Consider the following 8,562-nt stretch of genomic DNA (forward strand, 5'->3'; position numbering starts at 1 on the left):
GAGAAACATACTGTGTGTGAATGCCCCGCGTGAAAAACACACTGTATGTGAATACACCGCATGAAATACACACTACGTGTGAATCCACTGCATGAAATACACACTACGTGTAAATGGAAAACATGAAATACACACTAAATGTGAATGCACAACATGAAATACACACTAAATGTGAATGCAACGCATAAAATACACACTGCATGTGAATGCACCACATGAAATACACACTGTGTGTTAATACACCACATAAAATACACACTGCGTGTTAATACACCACATGAAATACACCACATGACATACACACTGCATGTGAATGCACCACATGAAATACACCACATGAAATACACACTGCGTGCTAATACGCCAAATGAAATACACCACATGAAATACAACTCACTTCGTGTTAATACATCACATGAAATAAACACTTCGTGTTAATACATCACATGAAATAAACACTTCGTGTTAATACATCACATGAAATACACACTGCGTGTGAATGCACCGCATAAAATACACATTGCGTGTGCATGCACCGCATGACATAGACACTACGTGTGAATGAACCACATGAAATGCACACTGCATGTTAATACACCACATGAAATACACACTATGTGTGAATGAAAAACATGAAATACACACTAAATGTGAAAGCACAACATGAAATACACACTGCGTGTTAATACATCACGTGAAATACTCACTGCGTGTTAATACACATCACATGAAATACACACTGCGTGTTAATACATCACATGAAATACACCACATGAAATACCCACTGCATGCTAATATGCCAAATGAAATACACCACATGAAATACACACTGCATGTGAATGCACTGCATGAAATACAAACTACGTGTAAATGGAAAACATGAAATACACACTAAATGTGAATGCACAACATGAAATACACACTAAATGTGAATGCAACGCATTAAATACACACTGCATGTGAATGCACCACATGAAATACACACTGTGTGTTAATACACCACATAAAATACACACTGCGTGTTAATACACCACATGAAATACACCACATGACATACACACTGCATGTGAATGCACCACATGAAATACACCACATGAAATACACACTGCGTGCTAATACGCCAAATGAAATACACCACATGAAATACACACTGCGTGTGAATGCACCACATGAAATACTCACTGCGTGTTAATACACATCACATGAAATACACACTGCGTGTTAATACATCACATGAAATACACCACATGAAATACCCACTGCGTGCTAATATGCCAAATGAAATACACCACATGAAATACACACTGCGTGTGAATGCACCACATGAAATACACACTGCGTGTTAATACATCACATGAAATACACGCTGCGTGTTAATACATCACATGAAATACACACTGCGTGTTAATACATCACATGAAATACACACTGCGTGTAAATACATCACATGAAATACACACTGCGTGTTAATACACCACATGAATTACACACTGCATGTGAATGCACTGCATGAAATACACCTCATAAAACACACTCCGTGTGAGTGCACCACATGAGAAACATACTGTGTGTGAATGCACCGCGTGAAAAACACACTGCATGTGAATACACCGCATGAAATACACACTACGTGTGAATGCACTGCATGAAATACACACTACGTGTAAATGGAAAACATGAAATACACACTAAATGTGAATGCACAACATGAAATACACACTAAATGTGAATGCAACGCATAAAATACACACTGCATGTGAATGCACCACATGAAATACACACTGTGTGTTAATACACCACATAAAATACACACTGCGTGTTAATACGCCACATGACATACACACTGCATGTGAATGCACCACATGAAATACACCACATGAAATACACACTGCGTGCTAATACGCCAAATGAAATACACCACACGAAATACACACTGCGTGTGAATGCACCACATGAAATACTCACTGCGTGTTAATACATCACATGAAATAAACACTGCGTGTTAATACATCACATGAAATACACACTGCGTGTGAATGCACCACATGAAATACACACTGCGTGTTAATACATCACATGAAATACACGCTGCGTGTTAATACATCACATGAAATACACACTGCGTGTTAATACATCACATGAAATACACACTGCGTGTAAATACATCACATGAAATACACACTGCGTGTTAATACACCACATGAATTACACACTGCATGTGAATGCACTGCATGAAATACACCTCATAAAACACACTCCGTGTGAGTGCACCACATGAGAAACATACTGTGTGTGAATGCACCGCGTGAAAAACACACTGTATGTGAATACACCGCATGAAATACACACTACGTGTGAATGCACTGCATGAAATACACACTACGTGTAAATGGAAAACATGAAATACACACTAAATGTGAATGCACAACATGAAATACACACTAAATGTGAATGCAACGCATAAAATACACACTGCATGTGAATGCACCACATGAAATACACACTGTGTGTTAATACACCACATAAAATACACACTGCGTGTTAATACACCACATGAAATACACCACATCACATACACACTGCATGTGAATGCACCACATGAAATACACCACATGAAATACACACTGCGTGTTAATACATCACATGAACTACACACTGCGTGTTAATACACAACATGAAATACACACTGCGTGTTAATACACCACATGAAATACACAGTGTGTAAATGAAAAACATGAAATACACACTAAATGTGAATGCACAACATGAAATACACACTGCGTGTGAATGCACCGCATAAAATACACATTGCGTGTGCATGCACCGCATGACATACACACTACGTGTGAATGAACCACATGAAATACACACTGCGTGTTAATATATCACATGAAATACACCACATGAAATACCCACTGCGTGCTAATATGCCAAATGAAATACACCTCATGAAATACACACTGCGTGTGAATGCACTACATGAAATACACACTGCGTGTTAATACATCACATGAAATACACGCTGCGTGTTAATACATCACATGAAATACACACTGCGTGTTAATACATCACATGAAATACACACTGCGTGTTAATACATCACATGAAATACACACTGCGTGTTAATACACCACATGAATTACACACTGCATGTGAATGCACTGCATGAAATACACCTCATAAAACACACTCCGTGTGAGTGCACCACATGAGAAACATACTGTGTGTGAATGCCCCGCGTGAAAAACACACTGTATGTGAATACACCGCATGAAATACACACTACGTGTGAATCCACTGCATGAAATACACACTACGTGTAAATGGAAAACATGAAATACACACTAAATGTGAATGCACAACATGAAATACACACTAAATGTGAATGCAACGCATAAAATACACACTGCATGTGAATGCACCACATGAAATACACACTGTGTGTTAATACACCACATAAAATACACACTGCGTGTTAATACACCACATGAAATACACCACATGACATACACACTGCATGTGAATGCACCACATGAAATACACCACATGAAATACACACTGCGTGCTAATACGCCAAATGAAATACACCACATGAAATACACACTGCGTGTGAATGCACCACATGAAATACTCACTTCGTGTTAATACATCACATGAAATAAACACTTCTTGTTAATACATCACATGAAATACACACTGCGTGTTATTACACAACATGAAATACACACTGCGTGTTAATACAGCACATGAAATACACAGTGTGTAAATGAAAAACATGAAATACACACTAAATGTGAATGCACAACATGAAATACACACTGCGTGTGAATGCACCGCATAAAATACACATTGCGTGTGCATGCACCGCATGACATAGACACTACGTGTGAACCACATGAAATGCACACTGCATGTTAATACACCACATGAAATACACACTATGTGTGAATGAAAAACATGAAATACACACTAAATGTGAAAGCACAACATGAAATACACACTGCGTGTTAATACATCACATGAAATACACACTGCGTGTTAATACATCACATGAAATACACACTGCGAGTTAATACACCACATGAAAAACACCACATGACATACACACTGCATGTGAATGCACCACATGAAATACACCACATGAAATACACACTGGGTGCTAATACGCCAAAAGAAATACACCACATGAAATACACCATGCCTGTGAATGCACCACATGAAATACTCACTGCGTGTTAATACATCACATGAAATACACACTGCGAGTTAATACACCACATGAATTACATACTGCATGTGAATGCACTGCATGAAATACACCACATAAAACACACTCCGTGTGAATGCACCACATGAGAAACACACTGTGTGTGAATGCACCGCATGAAAAACACAATACGTGTGAATGCACTGCATGAAATACACACTACGTGTGAATGAACTGCATGAAATACACACTACGTGTGAATGCACCGCATGACATACACACTGTGTGAATGAACCACATGAATACACCACATGAAATACACACTGTATGTGAATGGAAAACATGAAATACACACTAAATGTGAATGCACAACATGAAATACACACTAAATGTGAATGCAACGCATGAAATACACACTGTGTGTTAATACATCACATGAAATACACACTGCGTGTTAATACACAACATGAAATACACACTGCGTGTTAATACACCACATGAAATACACAGTGTGTAAATGAAAAACATGAAATACACACTAAATGTGAATGCACAACATGAAATACACACTAAATGTGAATGCACAACATGAAATACACACTAAATGTGAATGCAACGCATGAAATACACACTGCGTGTTAATACATAACATGAAATACACACTGCGTGTTAATACACAACATGAAATACACACTGCGAGTTAATACACACATGAAATACACACTGCGTGTTAATACACCACATGAAATACACAGTGTGTAAATGAAAAACATGAAATACACACTAAATGTGATTGCACAACATGAAATACACACTAAATGTGAATGCACAATATGAAATACACACTAAATGTGAATGCAACGCATGAAATACACACTGCGTGTTAATACATCACATGAAATACACACTGCGTGTTAATACACAACATGAAATACACACTGCGAGTTAATACACCACATGAATTACATACTGCATGTGAATGCACTGCATGAAATACACCACATAAAACACACTCCGTGTGAATGCACCACATGAGAAACACACTGTGTGTGAATGCACCGCATGAAAAACACAATACGTGTGAATGCACTGCATGAAATACACACTACGTGTGAATAAACTGCATGAAATACACACTACGTGTGAATGCACCGCATGACATACACACTATGTGTGAATGAACCACATGAATACACCACATGAAATACACACTGTATGTGAATGGAAAACATGAAATACACACTAAATGTGAATGCACAACATGAAATACACACTAAATGTGAATGCAACGCATGAAATACACACTGTGTGTTAATACACCACATAAAATACGCACCGCGTGTTAATACACCACATGAAATACACCACATGACATACACACTGCATGTGAATGCACCACATGAAATACACACTATGTGTGAATGAACCACATGAATACACCACATGAAATACACACTGTATGTGAATGGAAAAGATGAAATACACACTGTGTGTTAATACACCACATAAAATACACACTGCGTTTTAATACACCACATCAAGTACACCACATGAAATACACCACATAAAACACACTCCGTGTGAATGCACCACATGAAATACACACTGCGTGTGAATGCACCACATGAAGTACACCACATGAAATACACCCTGCATGTTATTACACCACATGAAGTACACCACATGAAATACACACTGTGTGTGAATGTACCACAAGAAATACACCACATGAAATACACAATATGACATAACCACTCTGTGTTATGCACCACATGAAATGTACACTGTTAATACACCACATGAAATACAAACTGCCTGTGAATGCACCAAAAGCAGACCAGAGCTGCTATCAGGTGAAACAAACCTCAGGTGTCAGGTAGTCTGGGATCTGTGGTCCTGAGAGTGGAGTGAGTCTTGAATATCGAGGAGGAACCAGGTGCAGAGGCTGGAGACCAGGTCTAGCTGAAGACCAGGTCTAGCTGAAGACCAGGTCTAGCTGAAGACCAGGTCTAGCTGAAGACCAGGACTAGCTGAAGACCAGGTCTAGCTGAAGACCAGGTCTAGCTGAAGACCAGGTCTAGCTGAAGACCAGGACTAGCTGGAGAACAGGACCAGCTGGAGGACAGGTCCATTGACCACAGATTGGTGACAGGTGTGAAGGGAGGCGGAGTGACAACCCTCCACAGCAAAGCCACGCCCAGAACAGAGACACGTTCCCACAGGAAACACAGGCCCTTCCATAATAAAACGAGGAAGCCAGCACAAACCACAGTCAGGGCTTCAAAATAAAAGTCACATGATCACCAGAGTGAATGCACCACATGGAAACCAGGGTTCATGTGACTGAACACGCGTGTTTGTTGTTTGATGTTCTCTGTGTGTGTGTGTGTGTGTGTGTGTGTGTGTGTGTGCGTGCGTGTGGGTGTGCGTGCGTGCGTGCGTGTGCGTGTGTGTGTGTGTGTGTGTGTGTGTGTGTGCGTGTGCGTGTGCGTGTGCGTGTGCGTGTGCGTGTGCGTGTGTGTGTGTGTGTGTGTGTAGGGGAGGGTAGAACAGGGTTTGGTTCTGCTTCAGAAGCAATTCGGAAACTGCATACTGAATATTAAACCCCCCCCCCTTCCGGATCCGTCCGTGTTGAGCGAGCGTTGATGTGTAGATACAAGGGGGGGGAGGACTCCGGGGGGGGCTCCTCTTCATCATGCAGCCAGCGGTTCACCGGGGGCGGGGCAGCGGCGCACATCAAACACTGGACAAGCATGAACAGCTCCAATCCCAGGGTTTATGCAAATCAGCCCTCAAGGCTTTACGCCCCCCTCCACCCCCACCCCAGAACGCCAGAGAAGATGTGAGCAGGACGACGGAACATTTGGAGGAAAACCCACGCTTGAAAAGACGGGTTTCAGTCCCACGGGTCCAAACGTCCTCAGAACCACCGCCTTGGTCCTGAACTTTGACATTTAAACTGGGACTGTGAGACGATCTGATTGGTTCTGGTGATGATGACCAGGTGGACCCCTGGACTCCGGGGACTTGAGCCTGGCTGCTGGGTCGGAGCCCGTCATGATGCTCGGGTCAAATTGTGTTCCATTCCAAGTGGTTGCTAGGCAACCGGATGATCGGATGCCTGAAGACCTGAAGAAAACAAGCTGCATCCCATCTTCCAGTGATGGGTCTGAGGAGCTGGAGCGTCAGGAGAACCAGGAGAACTCCACCAGAACCTTCACGGGGCGACACAAAAAGCCTCCTGAGAGCAGAGACCCGCCTCCTGGCACCCCCTAGTGGAACGCCGGCTCCAGGTCCTGCTGGTGAGTCAGGATCTGATTCTGGTCTGGTTTCACACTCCGCCCACAGACCGGACTGAAATAGCTGCTTGGAACCGACCTGAGAAACAAACACATCAAAAATTCTCCTCCAACGCTGAGCAGCAGAGAAAACCAGGAGAACCTGGAGAAGAGAACCTGAGGCCTGTTCCATGAAGCTGGATCCCAGTTTAGCCAGATAACTTCAGGCTTAACCCTGGCTTTTCGGTACCATAAAGGTGGCTGACTTTCTATCAGGCTGCGTTGTCGCGGTAACCTATGCTGAACACCTAACCTGCTCCAGAGCAGGATAAGTTCAGGATAAGAGCTCAGCAGGTATAACAGCCCCACCTACTGACCAATCAGAGCTCAGCAGGTATAACAGCCCCACCTACTGACCAATCAGAGCTCAGCAGGTATAACAGCCCCACCTACTGACCAATCAGAGCTCAGCAGGTATAACAGCCCCACCTACTGACCAATCAGAGCTCAGCAGGTATAACAGCCCCACCTACTGACCAATCAGAGCTCAGCAGGTATAACAGCCCCACCTACTGACCAATCAGAGCTCAGCAGGTATAACAGCCCCACCTACTGACCAATCGGTTCTCCTGAAAACGGGCCGTCCGTTCCCTGAGAACCCGGTGGATCTCGGGTCACAGCTTGTGTGCAGAGCGCTCAGGCAGAGAGAATATTTAGGGATGGCTGTAATCCGGTGGGATTGGCTGAACAATGACTGTAGAAAGGTAGAGGTTTTGGGGGGAGGGGTTACATTACATCTGTCAGCTGCTGGAGCCTCACATCAGGAATGGAACGCACCCCAACCCCGCGCTGACAGCCCCCCACAGTGTGCATTGACCTGAGGGTCTTTGAGACAGTTCATATATTTCTGAGTGATGTTGGTAATTATTATGATGTCCTGAAATCCCTCGTTGGACGGGTTACAAGCAAGACAGATAGAATGTCATTGATCAATGATTTGTTTCAGTAAATCATGGATTGATTGATTGATTGATTGATTGATCGGTACTTTAATGTATTGTGTTGGCGATGCTGAAA

The sequence above is a fragment of the Antennarius striatus genome, chromosome 10, assembly GCF_040054535.1.
Source record: "Antennarius striatus isolate MH-2024 chromosome 10, ASM4005453v1, whole genome shotgun sequence".
NCBI classification, from domain to species: Eukaryota; Metazoa; Chordata; class Actinopteri; order Lophiiformes; family Antennariidae; genus Antennarius; species Antennarius striatus.